The following is a 20,324-nucleotide window of genomic DNA, read 5'->3' on the forward strand; positions in this document are numbered from 1 at the left end:
GGAAATTAATGGTTCGGTTCGGTCATCTACCTCCCCAAATATACACATCCGTTCCATGCTCAGCTCAGCATGAGAAATTTAATTAGTCTCATCGATCTCCAAAGAGCTCATTCTCTTAATTAAAATAACCTTCACTGTTGTGGAATGCCGCAAAACCCATCAGGCTCTTGCTATTCAAATTCGTTAATTTAATTGCAAACCCTAAAAAAGGAAAAAAAACACATGGCAACCAGGATAGGAAACGGTGGTGGACAGGACATTGTACTCTATCAGAAATTTTTTTTCTTATTGTTCACTAAATTGAAAAATAACATCGCACCTTTTCCGGTATTTTGCAAAGAGTGATGGTGGAATGTTTTCAAGAAAATAAGGTGGCGCCCAACTCGGGACTCAACTTGGTTCGAAAATTGAAATATTTATTTTTGAATCATTTATAAAATGTCGATGACAGCGCCAACGACAAAAAATAAAAGCATTTAGTTAAAAACAAACAAAGAGTCACCTATCGGGCCGGGCCCTACCCTTATTTTGAGAGGGCCAAAGATATATAAAAACAACACACACGTTTTTAGTCTACATGCTGATGAAATCAAAATCGATATCAAAACGGAGAGGCGAGAGGGGGATGACTAAACGAAACGAAAGAGATGCCCTTGGCCAACCGCAAGGTTAGTAATTATTATATTTTAAGTGGAGCACACACCACCCCATTGCGCCCTCTAGGGTAGAGTTAGAGAGAGCTGGGAGGTGGTGATGGCGGTGGCGGCTGGCTATGACGTGTTGGAGCGAGAGGCGGAGAGGCTACATCTGGTGTTCCACTTTCAATGCAATTACAAAGAACATTAAAGCAAAAGACGATTTAGGTTCATTTTCAGATTGTTGCCAGTCTTGAGTCCTGCCATGGCCACAACCAGAGAGAGAGAAAACGACACAGAGAGAAAGAGTTGCCGGTGGCAAAGGATGAGGATGAAAACTCGAGGGCTGAGGATCAAGAAGCTTGAAAAGAAGAAAGAGGGAGAAAAAAAATACAAATGAGGTCGACCGTCAACGTGCTGGGGAATGATTATGAAAAATGTTCCCAGGAATCAAGAATGTGAGTGCTGTGTGCTGCTCTGTGCTAAACTGTGCTCTGTGCATTGCAGCCTGCCTCTGTTCCTTTGGAAATGACGACAGCAACAACCAAGGCGACCGATGAGGACGTTGGTTTGGTTTGGTTCGTTCAGCTATTGGAAATGGAAAATTATGTTTTTTTTTTCTCATCCTCATCCTTCGAAATTAAATTGTGCAGAGGCATTTTATAGAAATGAAATGGAATCGATTTTTTTTTTTTCAATAATTTATTAAAAAGAAAAAAACTGGCCTACATTGAAGAATGACGAAAAAGAAGGGGATAAATAATATTGTAGAAACTGCTTTTGTATGATCCTTTTGTTATGGCACTCAAAGGAATTTCTTCATGATATTAATGAGGAATGAAATGTCTTAGTCAGTGTAAGAAGCCCGATTAAGCTATAGTAGCGGAGGGGTTATTTACTTATATTTCTCTATGATATTTTCGATGAGCGACCTGATTTTTTTATAACTAATTTGAAAGAAAGTGTTGATTTCTTTAGAAATAATGTTCTCTATAGAATTTTTTTTTTTCATCGACTTTCAATCAATATTTGCCATATAGTTCAACAGAAAGACTTATTTATTAATTCGAGAGTGGTTATTCGTTGGTGGATGGAGAGACTTGTATACAGCTTTGAGGAATAGGTTGGAGTCTGATTTTGGATAGGTATCATCTGTAAACCTTTTTTTACGTTTTCTATTTCTACTTTATAACACTCCAAGTTATTCTTGCTTGTGGGAAACTTCAGGATTCTCGCTTTTGATCACGACCAATTGCCCATTCTTCAAACCGGACTTCTTTGAAATAAGCTAGATGAATATTCCATGTTCCATCTTAGATTGCAACGGGTAGAACTAATGGCCAAGAATTCAGGTTGCTTTTATCTCAATCAGGAATGTTGAAAATTTTTAACCTCTTATGCTAAGATTTTTACCTTGACCACGTTACTGAAATGAAACTTTATTGGTTGCTTCTTTGTGTATTGCATTTTGATGCAATACCTTACCCAACTAACACAACAGCTTCTATTAATTGAAGTCTCGCAGGTACTACTTTTTATACAGCTTGTATAGAGCTTGCTTCAGAATTTAATTGCTTTTAGATGTTCGAACTTATTTAACAACTTCTAATAAGTTGTTTAAATACTGTTAAAGAAACATAATCGAAGAAAGCTTGTTTTTCGGATAAGCCTGTTTAATGAATTTATAGAAGCTTTACAGAAACTACCAAGTTTTGTATTTGATTTTTGGTTTTGATATTGAATAATCTAGCTCGGACACTTTTTGGTTTTGACATTGAATAATTTAGCTCGGACATTTTTTTGTTTTGACATTCTGCTATTCGAACTGATTAAGTTTTTGATTTCATTAATGAATATACTAGAGTGGTGGATTGCCATCAAGCAGATACGCAGTTCGATTCCTGGGTGTGGTAAAAAAATTATATACTTTTAAAATTATTATTAATAGATTACTAAAAACTAATGGAATGTTATTATCAGAACAAAAGCTAAAATTCATGATTTACAACCAGTAAAAAAATAATTCTTTTTTGTTTTTGTAGTTGTTTTTTTAAATTTCGATAAGACATGTATTAAAGAGCTATACAAGCTCTTCCGAAGCTATCTGTCAAATTTGCTTCGGTAGAGCTTCGGTACAGATTAAGATTCTTATAGACGGCCAAACTTGTATAACGTTCTCCTTTTTCCATGCCCAACAACCTTACTAGAGTTTAAAAGAAGCTGAAATGTAGCTTTCGTTATACCTTAACCGAAGCTGAAATGTTAGTTGGGTACTGATGTTAACGAACACAAGCTTTGGATATACAAATGGGTTTACTACTAATAACGAACCCTGCAAACGAAATAGGACAGTAAATTTGGGCCTTCGAATGCTATATGGCAGATATATTTTCCATCAAAGACTAATTTCACTATTCAAAGTGGTCGATGAAAGCCAACATTTCCGTTCCTCTAACCTAGACGAATTGAAAGTAGTCATTTAAAATCTTAAGTCGAATAAAACTGCTGGAGCTCACGACCAGCTAAAATACATATTTAAAGCAGCCTGGTCGGAAGAAAGCATGCCCGCAGTACGGAGAATAGAAATCTCGGCATTTTATGTCTGCTCCTTAAGAAAAGAGATTCTTGTGCACACTACCTAGGAATTAGTCCCATTAACATTACATATAAGATCTTATCCTTCCTTCTTAGTCATATTACATAAAGATCTGGAGCTCTTCTTTAACTATTCGAAGGTCCTTACCAGTGTGGGCTTAGACCGAGAAATTCCATCATCGACCAAATAATCAAATTACTACAAATATTCAGAAAAACCTTGGAACATCAAGTCTCAAATAAAGGTTTTACACTTGATTCGCTGTCTGCCACTTTTTTAGCATCACCCTTTTCAAACGTCACGTCAAACTCCAACGTCAACACCAGAGACACCATTTTTCAAAAGTCCGTCCAGCTGAATCCATATGCGACGATATTGACATTATCTAAAGCGGTTTATCAGCCGCTGTTACGTTGACTTGACCTGAAAAGTTCTTTTGTGAGCAACTTAAGTGTCCTTAGGCTAGCCTTTGCCATCAGTCCTGCTATATGGTACAGTTGGCTTTCGATTGTTTCAAGAGAAAAAATCTCCGGGTGATTTTTAGTAACCTTTGGGTTAATGATGTACGAGTTGTGCAAGGAAACTCAGCACAACGAGTAAAGATGCATCGACTGATATGTTTAGGTCATGTGGGAAAACAATGTTCAGCAACAGTTTTAGTTTTTTTTTTAGACCAGGAGACAGTTCTCTTTCAAGAGCTTCGTATGATTCTAGATATTAAACGTCTGGAGTTGCAAAGTCTTTTACTCCCTTGTCGGCTAGGTAACCCGAAAATATCCACCCGGCCAGAAAAAAAAGTTATTAAATGCCGTCAATTGTAGTCTTTCCTAAAATATAATATTAGAAGGAGACCATAATTACTCAAAAGATTAAGTAAAATATAAAGATTAAATATTATCTTAACTTTAAAAAAAGTTTTGTTATCCAAAATTAAATCTTTCAAAAACACATCAATTAGTGAATCGTTTAATAAAGTCACATCCCGCATAAACCAAAAGAAAAGAAAAAAAAAATTGTTGAAAAGTTAATAAGACTTTTATCTTCTTCCAAAAAAAAATTCTACACTTTACCATACCTTTCTTTCCACCTTGAAATCTCCATTATAAAAAAAATGTCTAATGTCAAAGGGAATAAAAAAAAAAAAAAAAATTGCCATAGAAACCAATTTCGGTAGACCCTTACCACAAAAAAAAAAGGTAGACAAACTCACCCAAGTGTATAAACCAAATAGAACATAGAGTCAACCGTCACCATATCCTTAAAAAAAAAAATTAAACCAAAAAAAAAATAAAAGAAATACCTGTCTCCACGGTCAATATATAGGTAGGTAAAGATGGAAGAAACCGAAGCCGAAGAGTGGGAGAGAAAAATTGCTTCGATCTCCTTTGGGTTGATGTTCTGTTTATTTTGGCTAGCAATCTATAAAAAATAAATTGCACGACTGGGGTCGCACGTACTTGCTCTTATGCTTAAAGTAACTATAATGTTAAAGCTTTTCATTCAAGAAATTTAAAATTTGATATTTTGAAGAAATTTCATAAGTAGTATAAAAAAATTAAATCTGTTTTTATAATTAATTAAACTCCGTTTTAAATTATCTTAAAAAAAATAAAAAATATGCCATTTTATTTCTTGTATAAAAAGGTATTTTTAGAAAAAAATTTTCGAAAATTGTAGGAGCCGTTTTTTAAAAAAATAATTTTTTATATATAAAAATGTTTTAACATTTTTCAAAAAAAAAGTTGGTATGCCATTTTGAAGAAATAATTAATTTACACATAAAAACTAAATTTCAAAATTTTTAATTGATTCGTTTTCAAAAAATTGATTTTTCAAAAAAAAATTTTGAAATATTTTTAAAAAAACCAAAAATGCGTTTTTTGAAAATTTTCTAAAATTTTAATATTATCTTTACTTACACACTTTTGTATAAAAATTTTCATTTAAATCGGGTTAATGTTGTACGAGATATTCAGAAACGAAAAAAACCGTTCTATGACAGGTACCGTTAATAACGGTACAAAAAATATTTTTTTTATTTAAAAAGTTGGCTATTATGTGTAGTACTACACACAAAAATTTTAATCAATATCGTTAGAGCCGTTTTTGAAAAAAATTAACTTTTGTATTTCCGTTATATGGCAGGTACCGTTAGTTTTGGTCATAAAAAAAAAATTTCAATTTCCCCTCTAGGGAATCACCAAAAACTGCTAACCACCAAGTTTGAAGAAAATCACTTCACTCGTTTAGGCTGCAGCTCCAGATAGAGACAGACACACAGACAGACAGACAGACAGACAGACAGACAGACAGACAGACAGACAGACAGAATTGCCGGACCCACTTTTTTGGCATTCTCCATCATCGTAATGTCATGTAAAATTGTTATCTCGAGTTCGATTTTTTTTACGAATCCTAAACTTGCCCTATAGTACCTATATCGCAAGTAAAAAGGACAAAGGACCTTCTTTTTCTAATAAATAGCTGAAATTGTTTGTTTGTTTTCCACCTCCACTCCTTTCTTTTCTCCGTTCGATTCGATCATTGAAAAAAGACCAAACGCAATGAGTCTTTATAACGGTATTCGAACGGCCATCAAGATTACACAATGCTTTATGTTTCCGTTTTGTCAATCAATATAGAAGAGTATACTCAAACCTACATATAGACCATTTTGAATGCCAATCAATTTGTCAAAGGACTTTGAAGAGGAAAGAAATTTTTATTATATTCTTTTATTTTCTCGACTGTTCACGGAAGGGGATTTTATTATTGTTTTTTTCCCCCTAGAAAAGGGACCTAAGCTTGAAATGAACATTTTACTCCAAAGTCAATAAAAAAAAAAACACCCCCGCCAATTAAAACTAAACCAAACCAATTGGACTATTTTAGGGGTTCACTGCGTTACGCTGCGAGACTTTCTTCAGGCAGTAAATTCCTAATCTTTTGGTATCAGCTTGCCCACTGAAGGATGAGTTATTTAGAATCTCCAATTAACTTTGACATTGAAAAGGATATCGAGCGGTTAAGCGATGGGTTCCCCTCTCGTCCTTTGAGTACGAGGGTGTTTCTGGATCACAGAAAAGTGTCCTTTCTTTTCGTATTTTATTAATATTTAGAGTGTTTCGTAAAGTAAATTTAGCATTTTAGGTCCTCAATTAAGGTTTTTGGCCTCTCCTTCCTCTAAAATGGGGTTTGTGTGGAAAGGATGCGAGCACAGAAATGAATATAAACTGAGAATGATTGAAATAAAAATTGACGCTTAGGCCTAAGGGTAATTAATTGCCAAAGTTTAATAAATTTTTATTAATTTCATCGCATTTGGACAAGTCGCTGTGAGGCTTGACATGCAGAAGTCTTCCTTTTTTTTTTTTGGACAGAAAAGCTGTTTATAATAATTCACTGTAACGTTCGCGGGTGTTGATTAATTAATTGCTTGGTATACTTGGTAGTCCTTGTGGGTTGTTGTATTAAGGGTGAACACATAGATGTACGTACATTGCACAAGTACCTTCATGATACATGAAAAATGTAATAAATCATTTAGCCATGAAGGGACACATGCATGTTATTTGGTAATGTAAGTTCATATTTAAGAAGAGTAAATGTTTTTGTTTGTTAAATTAATATAACTGAAAGTAAAATTTCATGTAGGGTAAAGGTGCGGAAGATGAATGGCATCACACTAATCTGAACTTAAAACTTAAGCTTAGTATGGAAACATTCTGAAAAGGCAAAAAATCAAAAAGTCGAAGGCAGCCCCAGCCCAATTCATGGTGATGATAAAAGCGCTGGCCTGCTAGCTTCAATTGGCGCCTTTGCAGAGAAATAGTGCATCTAAAGTACCATTTTCTGATTTAGTGAGGGTAACTGTACGAAATCAGTTGGACCCCACGTCTAAACACATGACGGACCCAAAACGCGTTATTTCGGATGTTTTGGCGTAAGTAAAACATCCATAATGCAATCGGTGAGCGTGAGCCCGCACGAAAAAAAGACTACCCTAAAAAATAAGCGGATCTCTGCACGGTTTTTGGCTGCGGATAAAACGTCTGTCGTGGGTGTTTCCGTAATTAGTAAGAGAAGGACGTCAGTATCAAACTAGTTTTAAGTGTTTGCCCTCATTAAATTAGTTTTCATAAAATTGGTACTTTTTGATGCACATCTTTTGTCATCACAATGAATGAAACTAGCTACAATATTAATTATAATTGATTGCTGTCAGCTCTCGGACTCTGGTTATTAAAATAAAGTACAAAAAAATGTCCCTAATATTTAGAATTACGAATTGAAATGTAGTACTAAAAGAGGTTGTCTGTAAGGCAGGTTTACGGACGATGATTTTACGTGATAACGTCGTCAGAAAACAGGTTGTGTGCTTTTGTTTAAAATGATTCAATTGAAGCTTTTACTTTTTTAACTTTTTTCAAACAATCATAATTTACAAGAAAAGGCTAAAAAAAAATACCTTTTTTATTTTCTCATTATATTAATTTTTTTATTTTAAAAGCTTACAAAAAAAATTATGCAATTTAAAAGCTAAGTACCTATTTCTTTTTAAGAATAAAATCATTTTTAAATTTTTGCAATGCTCAAAAAGTATAAAAATAATTTATTGAAAACAATCATGAATTTTTATCTTCTATCGTCATTAATTCCATTTTTTTCCCTAACAACCTATAAAAAATTTTATACCATCTGAAAGCTTATTGTCTTAGCTCAAAATATATATGTATATCGATCAGGTCTATGAGACATCTACAAAAAGAGCTAGAATTTTTTGAACTCGATCAAATTTCATTAAAAAAAAGCAAAAAAAAAAACATTTATTTTTATGTTCTCACGCTATGGAATCAATTTTTTTGTTTGACAACCTATAAAAAATTTTATACAATGTGAAAGCTTATTATTTCACCTTTCATATGACGTATCAATCTCATTTCAAAGATGCCTACAAGAGAAGTTAGAATTTTTTAAAGTCAACCATGTCGAATTTCCAGACTGAGATTCCGGTACTTCCCACACTGGTGGCTGTTCGGGGGCAACAGATCTCCACTGGTGTTTTGAGGTTTTTCGCAAGTTTCTTGAATTAACATTGTGTAGCTTGTGGTTAATCTATCGTTATGTGTGATATACCAAATGCTCTTGGTCAAAAGTGATAACCTGTTGAATTCTAAAATTTTATTTTACTGTTATCTTAAAATTGTGCTTACAAAAATGATTGAAACTTCGCACACATATAATCGTGGTCATGGTCTATCATTACTCCATATACTTTATTCCTGTATCTATTAAATAAAAATTGGTTAAAAACGGTCAAAAATCGTGTTTTTTAAAAACTAGTTTCTTCCGTTATTCAGTCAAAACTCTTAAAAAGATTCCAATTTTTTGCACATGCATGCATAAGGCACAAACCTACATGTCCTATAAATTTTTGAACGCTCCAAAAAAAAACTGAAAATCAAAAACTATCCAAAAATACCCCTAAAAAACAAGGTGTTTTTCAAAAATTCATATTTCGAAACGCAGAGTGTTGGACCCCTAATTTTTTTTCCCTCATCTTTCACCTGGCACCTTTAGAATTGTCAAAAATAATTTCCCCTACAAAAAATCATCATTTTGTCATAGCCCCAACACGTGTACAACGTTCAAACAAAACGTTATATGTAGCTTAGTTTCAAAATTTTTTAGAATTTTTTCTTAAATGCAGTTATTCTTAAATAAGTGTTATCTATCTATAACAATAAAGATCAACTCTCTACGATTTCACTTTTAGATTTTAGCCCAAACTTCATCTTTCCGTTTTACCCCTGTTTACCCTATTAAATGACACAATTTTTAAAAATCCTTCATTTAGATTAAGCTTTAGGTTATTATCTTTCAAATAAGCTATAGAAGATTTTTGTACCTCTAATAGTTTATTTTTAATTGAAATTTTTTGCCGCACTGCGAAAGTGCGGCATGTTTCCACATATAAATAAAATGATTTTCCTCTTTAAGTGGTTTTCTTTTAAATTTGCGCGTTCAAGAAATTAAGAAGATTTGACCGCTAAATTCAACACGGAAGTCATCTTGGCAAAAATCATGCAGAAATCCGATAAATTTGAAGTCCGCTTGTTTTTAGGTGGCCTTTTTCTCCGTGTAGGTATTTGAAATCTTAAAACTCTCTTATCATACCCACAGTAACAAATTTAATACGAAATCAATAAAGCGATACAATTATCGATTCTCCTTCTCAATGGAAAGAAGAAAAAAAAAACAATAAATTTCGAAATATCCAGAAAGTAAATGTACATTTTTCTTCATTTGCTTCAACTTTAACAAAGTTTCACTCTCTCTTTGGTCCTTCCCTAGCAAATAAGGTACTACAATAAATTAATTTATCCCAAACTTGTACTCATTAATAATCGATTTAACTGTATTTTATTGTCGATGCCATAAAGTTGAAAAAAAAAGAAGAAGAAAAAAAATTAACAACCATTAAAAGAGACAAAAAAAAAAACTAAAAACTTCCTGAGCATTTTTACAAAACGACACCCAAATGACTGAAAAAAAAAGTTGAAACAATTTATTAATGACTGCCAAATTTTGTGGTTTGTCTATATAATAAGGCCTCCTCCGATCGATGATAACGTTTATTTAGTTAGATTTTCAAGAATTCGTCACATGAATTCAAATGAAGGACTTTATTTAAGAAAATCAATAATAATGAAAAAAAACCAAAAGATAAAGTTGAGGTTTTATGTCTAAGAGAGATAACTTTTTCACAAGTTCCTTATACTTATCCTTGATATAGTGCATATACCTTTTCTCCTTAATCCGAATAATTAATTAAGCTTAACTACCTTTGTCCACACCAATTACGACTACTTTTCTTAATTAAACCCATCTCGGGATCTAGAGAAATCCAAAAGGCTCGCTCGCAACCTTCACTTATTAAATATATTAACCTTGAGATAACCCCGGAAGGTATTTAGAAGACCAACGAAAAAAAAAATTAATATATTTTCCATTTTTCAACCTAATTTTTTTGTTTTTTTTTTGTTTTGTTTTGTTTTGGTCTCAGTCTTTATCCTTTTTTTCCAGATGGTTTGCATTTCTACATTAAAATTCAGGGCAAAATGTTAAACCAACCACTAAGAAATAAACCAAAAGTTTTCTACTCTAAGCTTTGGTGTTGTTCATTCTCTAAAAGTAAAAAAAAAAATAATTTAAAAAAAAGGACACCCGTAAATTAAGGAAAACAAAAAAATAGAAAGAAAACCTTTTTCTTGCCTTGCAGATGTGGTTCGTCGAAGACACTCTCTCTCTCAAAACTGAAACTTAAACCCTTTTTGTCTCTTGGAGAGCTCTGATAGAGGTGCTCCTGCCTGCTCGTATCTCGTTTTAAAGGGATATATAGGCCAGGGTTCGGACTTCAGTTTCAAAATTTCGAAGCAAATTTGAAAAAAAAAGTGAAGTAGATCCAAAATTTCGGAAGTAGATTTCAAAATTAAACTTTCAGAACATTTATTTACAAAAATTTATTCAAAAAAAAAAATTATTTTTCAACAAAATTATTTTTCTTTACTTTTTTTATTATGACCTTTTCCAAAAAACCTTTCTCATCTAGTGGTTGTAACGGTGCTTTGGGATAATCTAACAAATTTTTGATCAGGAATTCTTCAAAATCAGTCAAAATTACTTTGATAAACTTTATTTATATATTGAGTTCGAAAAATAATTGAGCTCCATTCATCTTTTGAGATTTCAGTTGAGCTTTATTTCTCAACCAGATTTAAAATTGAAGTTAAATCCTTTTCTCTAAATTTATTATTTGAAAAATATTTTTCAATCAAGAAATAGAAGTAGATCCTGAAAAAGAGAAGTAGGGAAGTTGATTTTATTTTTTTTCAAAAAATCGAAGTAAATCTACTTCGATCGAAGTAAAGTCCGAACCCTGATATAGGCCCTAAATGTGATCCTTTTTTTTTCTTGTGTCTTTGTTGTTGTTGTTTATTCTTATCTTATGTTAAATTTTTGGCACAAAAGAAAAACAAAGGATAACAATAACCAAACATTGAAGCGAGTCCCAAAAGGACCTCTTTTTCGTTTCCTTAAGGCAACTTTCGTGTTTATCCTGCATTAATTTGTCTTTAAATGAACTACTGATATCGAGGGATCGGGCCCGGAAGAATCAGAAAATAAATTGAAAGGACACCCAGTCAGAGCTCACATCCAAGAACCTTTTGCGTATTGGGAAGTTGTTCTCTTTTAGGTTAAGAAAAACAATAATAATTAAATGGATTCAGATAGCCTAGAGTGGCTGTATAAATGTTTGTGATAGGTTTTGTAGCTTTGTGAATAAAATTAAATGAGAATATAAAGTGTGTGGGTATGTGTTAACGTCTTGTATCTTGTATTTATACAAAACAAATAGAAAAACTAAAGAAAAAAATTCAATTTTTCGATAAAAAAGAATAAGAGGCACCACAGGGTTGATTGTATTTTGTTTTTTTTTTTTTTTTTTAGATTTTACCAAATTTAGTATAAAGGGTGTTCTAAAATGTACACAAGATTTAAAATAGAATACATAATTTTTAAATTTTATTTTAAATAGAAACATAAATAAGATAAAAAAGCTTAGGTTTGCATGGAATAAAACTCCCGTAGTCTATAAACACTGTTTTGTACCCAAGGAATTTTATCCAAAAAGATTTTATAATGTTGGTGAGTAAAGAATATGACAGACAAAATGTACCGAACTTCAACTTAATAACTTAACTTAATATCACGTGAATTAAAAAGAACCAATGAGAAACAATAATTTTTCAGAGATGCTGCGCATTAATTTTTTTTTTAATTGTGATTGGTAAATAGCTCTTGAGAGCGTCTCCGCAAAGCCAGCGGACGAGCAAGACGCTTCCAACGATACCTCATTTGTTAAATTTTGTTAAGTAGTTTGGGAACTATAATGGCACAGATGAATAATTAAAAATAGCCGCGATTTTGGAATATTTTTTTCGTTGGTTCGCCTAACATCTTAGACAAAGAATTGACTACAACCAAATATTATTTTTCCAACACTGCAAGGAAAAAAACAAATTATATATCTTTAGCAGTGTTTTGGTGGTATTCGGTATTTTACTGAGTAAACTTTTTCTGCTGTTAACACCAACAAACGATTACTTTCATTTATTATTAACAATCTTTTACTGTTAAAGGGTCACAAGTGTAAAGGTTTAGACAAAAAATTTCTCTGTAAACCAACAAATAAAAGACTTTTTTTTAATCCTTAGTAATCAGTTTTTGTTGTTTTTTACTGAGCTAAGTACTGGGTTACCAATAAAACACGACTTCTTAAGCTTGAAAATGTGAAACATAGTAGGTAGGTACATTCACATTGGTTTGACTTCACAAAAATTATTAACAGGACCTTCTATTATAAATTTCTAAAAATGAGCTGAAAAAGTATATCGGCAAATATATTTAATTTCGTCTATAATTTTTTTTACTGTCAAATTTTGGAGGTATTTTGAAAAACAAAGTATGCAGTTTTAATACATATATCAATATGGCCTACAAAACGTATTAGATCACGAGAAAAATATTTAAAAACAATTGTTTTTTTTTTGTTAAACAGTGTAGGTATTGCAATGTTAAAATTTGTAATTTTTCTTAAAACAAGGAAGTCAAAAAACGAAGTAAAATCAAAAATTTGACAGATAAGTGTTAAATTATTTTGTTTTTTTTTCTGTCAAATAACATAAGCATTATTTCAAATATCTTTCGTGCTGATTTGTGGTGAATTATTTCTCAAACATCGAATTTCACGGTTTTGACTTTTAAACGTCCGTATCTCGAGTTGAAGATCTATTATAGTTTTTGTTTGTATGTGTGACTTTTATACTGGGTGTCCCGGAATGCGATAAGAAGATTTTGAAAGATGATTCTTGGGTATATTTGAAAAAAAAAAAAAAAAAAAAAATTGTTCTACAGTAACTCTCTATCTGCAAAGTTGATACCCTTTAGCGATGATTTAAAAAAACGCTTACTTTGGTTTGCATTTTATTTATTCTTATGAAGAAAACAATAATGAACAAAAATATTTGTCACAAGTTTGGCAGAAAACTTAAAGCTTTTTTGATATTTGGGTAAAATCTCTAAAAAATGTGTTTTTTTGCTTTAGTCGAAAATGGGTACGAATTAAAAACTTATTTTATAGTCTATTTAATAGATCGGAGCTCGAGAGCAAAAATAGAACAAATTCGTTCAAGAGGTTTTATTACTGATTATGATTCCTTGGCATAAAAGAATACTCCAGCCAAAAGTGCTACTAAATCCATTGGTGCATTTCTGAGAAAACGGCAACACTGGTCGGTTTTCAGTTTTTTTGATTAAACTCGAAACTTTGAAATGTTTTTACTAGCAGGGTGGCGCTGTCGAAAAAAAAATGAACTTTGAAGCGTGGCAACCCTATGCCTTGACAGGATGTCGTCAGGCATCTCATGTGCAAACTATTTCTTTAGACACTAACTTTAAGAAAATAAAACTCTCAACTGTTGTAACGATGAGGGTAGGTCGGCCTATGGCGAGATTTTCTACTATTAACCCTCTGTTGGCACACGGGTGCGAATTTGGCAGGACAAAAATTAAAAGTGGTCACAAAAAAGTGTCTTAATAATTGTGAAAATACATTTTTTTGAATTGTGAATACAATATTCGAATTCCTCGGAATATTCTACATCAATTTCATATAGGTATGATTCTCTATAAAATAATGAGACCGAAAAAAGTTCTAGCGACATGAAAAAGTATAAATAAAATTCGCAAAAAAGAGGTGTGCCTACAGAGGGTTAACTTTACGGCAGTTGCTTCATTTCCAAAGATTTTCCTTTTCAATTGTCAATTTCATCACTTCCTGTGTAAATCCTCAACACGAGTGTTCAAATTTCTTACCAACTTCAGTGCAAAAACAATTTCTCATTCCATAAATTGATGCCATCAGATGACAATGTCCTTTGACACATTGTTCTCAATCTTTTCCCTGAATTCATTTCCAAGTAATTAATATCGACGTGTTGTTGAATTCAAACACTGACAAAGCATAGCTATTCCAATACCGATAACAAACCATACAAGATAGAGGAAATTCAAAATTTGACTCTTGTTTGACCGAAAAGCTGCAAAACATACTTCCACCGACACATTCAAATGGACTTTAATAGGTTGACCTGCGGTATAGCACGAAACAGAGTGTTGTGTTGAGATGTGGCTATATATGAAAACATTCAAAAAGCAAAATCCTAGCATCAGGCTTTGGACTCGACTCCAAACGAGAGATAGGGTTGATCGGTCAGTCAGTGGTTTGGTGGAATTGGTACAATTTTCTCCGAATACATTTTTAAACAAGTTCCATGCTATAGCTAGCCTCCGAATGGCCACCAATCTCGCTGCGGATTTAGACTGTCATGAATTCATTCATTCGTTTATATGGTAACAGCCCAGTTCATTCCCTTGTGTCATCATCATATATAGTTGCTTTTGCTTGTGATATAGGTCGTGATGGTATACGTGCGTGGTGGGTGTGACTGGGACGGATATATGCACATTATTGAATGAAAATTCATTGACGATGGGTAAAAGATTTAGCAAATCATCAGTTGAGATTTTTGCGAGAGAATTTTAATGTGAAAATCCTAGGATTATGGTGATTTACGTCCAACACGCTGTGACGCACGGAGAGAGATGAGAGTTAACCTATAAATTTTGGCAAAAAAAAATACAAAAAGGATTAACAATGGTTTTGCATTTTGTCCCTTAAAGATTTTTTTTGGGGGATTATTTTGGGATTTGGACTCAATAAATATATCAAGGGATTTTCATATTGACAGAAAGAGACTTTATCCGAACCAAATGAAGCTTAAAAATACAAATTATGAGGTCTTTTGTGAAAGAACTTTAAGTTTCAATTGTTGCGAGTTGAATTGAAAATTAAATTAATAATTTCGAAAAAATTAAATGTTTTGGAGAGATATTTCCATAAGTCTTTAAAAATGCCTTTTTTAAATTTTTATGTTTGGGTTAAAAATTTTATATTTTGCTTTTAAAACTGAATGGAAGTTTATATTGGGCAGAATATATTTACATAATATCGGTATAACTCATTAACATAAAATATAAAATTATCATTCCCACAGTAAATTGGTTAATCCTTTAATCCAATTATATCAATTGTAAATCATTTAGTGAAGAAGGTGTTTTGGTGGTTGGTCAGCACTTTTAAAGTAAAATATGTTTAATTATATATTTTTTGAAGTTGATAAAACTATAATTGCTTTGTATGACCTTAAAAGCGAGCTATTTTTGAAAAATGCTACTTTTGAAAAATGTTTGGATATATTTTACTAAGTATGTAGCTTTCCTGGTCCTTGTATGGCAAACCAAAAAAATCAATGATTTTTACACTTGAAAAAACATTTGTATTTTGTGGTTTTTAAGGTGAAATGAAACAAATCAACTTAAGCTTCTTCTTAAAGGAATGTGATATGGACCTCACTCAATCAAGTAAGAATTCTTAATCAAATCACTAACATTTGAGACACAATGCCCACACCAGTGGATTTACCTTTTCTATATTATAAATTAGAAGGGTCACTGTGGTTTATGCGTACTATTTTTGAAGTTATACTTCTTATGGGAGGGTGGGTATGAAAATTTACTTTTTGACAAAAAATGCCACAGTACGGCAAACATAAAACACACAACACGTTGCAAGTTACATGTTTCATGTGCCAAGTTGCATGTGGCAAGTTGCATGTGGCAAGTTGTATGTGGCAAGTTGCGTGTGGCAAGTTGCATGCAGCAAGTTACATGTGGCAAGTTGCATGTGGTAATTTCCATGTGGCAAGTTGCCAGGGTTGCAGAAAGCTCACATTTCAGCTCAGCTCACAGCTCAGCTCAAATTTGAGCTAGCTCAAATTTTGAACTAGCTCAGTTGAGCTGAGCTGAAAGTGAGCTGAGCTGAAAGTGAGCGCCCCCAACTTCCAACGCCTATATCTCGGAATTTTGAAGAAAATGAAAAAACAAATTTTTGATGCCAAAAGGTAGCGGGGACTCTAACCTACATTTGGGTACAATTCTCATCACTGTAGGTCCACGCATTCTCAAACCGGGAGAACTTAAAAGTAAAAAAAAATAGGCACGATTCTGAAAAAATAGGCATGATGTGGCGGTTTAACATGGAAGGCGATTTTTTAAAAATCTGACAATGTGCAAAGCGTAGGCCCATGACACAAGCTATCATTTCGCATCACTCCCAAAAATTGCTCTCAAGCGGTTTAGCTTCCAGGAGCGTTCAAACATTCGGGGATTTTTCGAAAAAAAAATTTACCCCAACTTTCAAACGCGATTTTCTCGGAATTTTGAAAAAAGTCGAAAAACCGGATTGTACCGGAATTTTTTTTATGATAAAAAAAGAAATATTTTACTAAAAAAATAGAAATATATTTACTATTAAAAAAACCAAGAGAAAAGATCACGAAAAATTATCTGGTTTATTTATAAAAATATCCATGTGTTAAAATAATTCCATTAATAACTAGAACCAAACATCTTAAGCTATGGTGTTTTATAAAAGTTTAAATTATCTTCATATTTCATTATATTCTCCAAATAAAAATCAATATATCCTCTCACCCATCACAGCTCAGTTCAGCTCACTTTACCTTAGCTCACCAATAGCTCAGCCCACCGACAGCTCAGCTCAGCTAACAGCTCAAAATCGCTTGAGCTGTTTTTGAGAAAAAAATTTATTAAAAAAAAAAAAATGATTTATTATTACATACAAATAAAACTTTAAATATTTTAAAAAAATCCTAAAACTATTTTTTTCAAAATTTTATTTTTGGCTTATATGTATCAAAATCTGATTTATTGTTTAAGTTTTTTTCAACTTTTGGCTTCAGGCTCAGGTAAAATTCCGCGAAACGTCCACTTTCAATATACCAATTTGCCCAATCTTCTTTCTTTGTAAATACTTACCTGCTTTTTTTTCTTCTTCAATAGGCTAATTATAACCGAAATGAGCTTATTTCTAAATTCAAAATGACATCCTGTACCAAGCCCATAAATTAAAATTCCAACGACACACCAAGAATACATTAATTTATTTCTATTTTTATTTATTTGTAACATCATGTTTCTTTTAGAAAAGCAAATCTGATAAAAAAAATAATCCTGGTATACTTTATACCAACCTACTCACTCACTTTTTGGCCTTTTATGGTGTAATTCATTTTCATGGATTAAAGTCGGTATGAAATTATTTTATCCAGATCTACCTTTCATTCCTTACATTCATATACAAAGAAATATTTCCTTATATCTTATTTTCTACCGTGTTTTTTTTTTTTAGTCCTTTTGGTGTTTTTAACATTTTTTTTTCTTCTTTTCCCTTTTACACATAATATTTATTTAAATTTCAAGTAAATCTCACTCTTGTTGATTATACACTCAAAAAAATTATAATGAAACAAACTTTAAGAATAATTATTTACTCATGGTTATTTCTACAGTCATCTGTGATACATGCCAAGGCACTGTGATATTTGCAAGTGTAGGTTGTGATATATAGTTTCTGGACTACTCAGTGTTTAGACCTACTGGTAACCTGTGATTCTTACCGTGGAAAGCAGTGCAATCTATGATAACTCTGTCCAAGAAATTGTGATAGTAATCAGAGTAACCTGTGATACAACCAACAGCAGTCTGTGATAATTTTCCGAATACCTTCATTTTCATGCATACCGGAGCATCTCATGATATATATCAAGGTTATCTTTTATAATTACCTTACCAACCTTTCAAACTTAAAATAGCCATTTGTGATATGTAAACAAATAACCTGTGATATTTATTTGGACATTTCGTGATACATGATGAATTCCTGTGTAACTAATGATAATTGAAAGGGAAATAAGCAACAAAACTGGATTAATGCGTGATATATTCCCGGATAACCTGTGATAAGTAAATGTGATAATTATGAAATTCGTGTCACATCCTAGAGCAATTTGTGATTTATGCCAAGGGAACCTGTGATACGTACAAACGAGCACACTAACCGGGGCAACTATAGGGATACTTTCTGGAGCGTTTCGGCACTATACCGATGTAATTTGTGATACTTGCCAGGATCTGTTAAATCCTTGATATAAATCCGTGATACAAACCAGTATGCAATCTGTGATATTTCCAAAATAACCTCCCAAATTCACTGATAAACCTGTAAATAAGTTTTTTATACAGAAATAAAACATTTCTTTCTCTAAATTTAATTTTACAAATACTTTTTGACCAGTGTATAAACGTGTGATACCACCTGTTGTTTCCTGTGCCAGATTGTGGTTTTTCACTAAAAAAAAAAAACGAAACCTCCTACTTTCTCTCAGAAAGTGATTTTTTTATTTTTATTTTTTGTTAAGTACGAGTATCTTGTCCCATTTTTACGTCAAAACCAATATTTGACATTCTAAGTCCCATGACGGTGTCATGGTGTGTCATTGATGGAGGTATAGTGCCGTCGAGTATGGGTTTTGAAAATAAAGTATATCCAATTATTTTCACACTTCGATGCTGATGTTGATGGTGGATGCTGATGGTTTAGCTGGTAGTAAAAATGATATGTCCTTCGGTTTGTCAATGTCAAAATGATTATTTGGTGCTGTCACCTTTTGCAAGGACGCATTAAAATGAAAATGAAAGAGAAAAAGAAAGAAGAAACAAAAAAAAAAGATTAAGCATAAGTAAGTTATTTAGCATCAATCAATGTCTTGAAAAAAGTTAATTTATCCTCAAGGATATGCCTCATAGATTAGGTACAGGTATTTTGGCAATTTTTGTTGTTGAAAATTTAGGTTCTTTTTGGAAATAATCGATTTTATAGAATTTTCTATATTTTATACAAAAAAATCCAATTTTAAATATTTAATAAATTAAATAAATGTTTTTTGTGTTTTTATTTTTTTACTTTCAGATGTTAACAATAACACATCAACAAAAGCATACGCAACCGATTGGACCCAAAACGTAACGAATAGAAATTATTTTGAACAACAATATTTACATCGTTCACAATCAGCAACAACAACTGAAAAAAGCATAAGAACAAATAACAACAACAACAACTCTAGTCATAATAGTAATACCTACATATATTTTTTCTAACATTAAAAAAGAAAAAAAACAAAATAAATCATTTTTATTTAAATTTTATTTATTTTCTATAAATAAAAAAAAAGCTTTAGCACAGTAAAACTTAAAATAACAAAAAAAAATATTAATAATAAGAAATCGCTGAAATAACAAGTTTTTCATTAGTTTATGAATTTATTTGCAGAGCGTTTAAAGTGAAAAAAATATATACTCATTGAACATGTAAATAAAATAAATTTAATAAAAACAAAAGTTGAATAAAATAAATAAAGACATAAATATTTTAAAATTAAATTAAAGCATAGACCATAAAAAAAAAACGTAATTAAAAAGTATAGGCACTTCATTTGCTTTGTTAATAAGAACAGAAATGCAGGGTGATCTATTTTCATTGAACTTTTATGAGAATGTTTGAAAAAAAAATTATAGGTCAAAATCAAGGAAGTAATTTTACTTTGTCTTATGGTTAAATGGTCAATTGATCGGTATATCGGTTCATAAACTGGCACAAAAATTTGTCCGCCAAACACCAAAAATAGCATTGATCGAATGTTCTTCGGAATGATGGTAATCTCCACAAAACGACTTTTGGGGACAGCAAAAAGTATCAATTTGAATGATACAATATTAAATGGATTTATTTCGGTATTTAAGGACCAATTTCTACAACAAAAAAAAAAAACTTAGGCTATAAGTGGTTTTTTTAAAGTTTTTTTTTAAACTTTTTTTGCAATGATATACCTAAATATCGTCGGTTTAAGGGAAAAACTCATTAACTGCTATTGAAATCTTATGTAGTTAGTGAGTTTTTCCTTTGGACCGACGATATTCCAGTAATAAATAAATATGATTAAATAAAATAGCAAAAACAGACAAAATTATGTCGATAAAACTACATT

The 20,324-nt window shown here is 31.9% G+C and overlaps 1 protein-coding gene across 2 annotated transcripts in view; it reads left to right on the forward strand.

Moving 5' to 3' along the window:
- Positions 1 to 19,571, forward strand: part of LOC129916987 (patj homolog) — a 163,100-nt gene extending 143,529 nt beyond the window's left edge. The window contains exon 3 of one of the 2 annotated variants that reach the window (XM_055997290.1): positions 19,247 to 19,571. The gene's annotated coding sequence lies outside the window, so the exon portion shown is untranslated. The remainder of the gene's footprint in view (positions 1 to 19,246) is intronic. The other variant, XM_055997288.1, reaches the window with a different exon arrangement.
- Positions 19,572 to 20,324: the final 753 nt, after the last annotated feature.

This window comes from Episyrphus balteatus, chromosome 3 (assembly GCF_945859705.1).
Source record: "Episyrphus balteatus chromosome 3, idEpiBalt1.1, whole genome shotgun sequence".
Taxonomy (NCBI): domain Eukaryota; kingdom Metazoa; phylum Arthropoda; class Insecta; order Diptera; family Syrphidae; genus Episyrphus; species Episyrphus balteatus.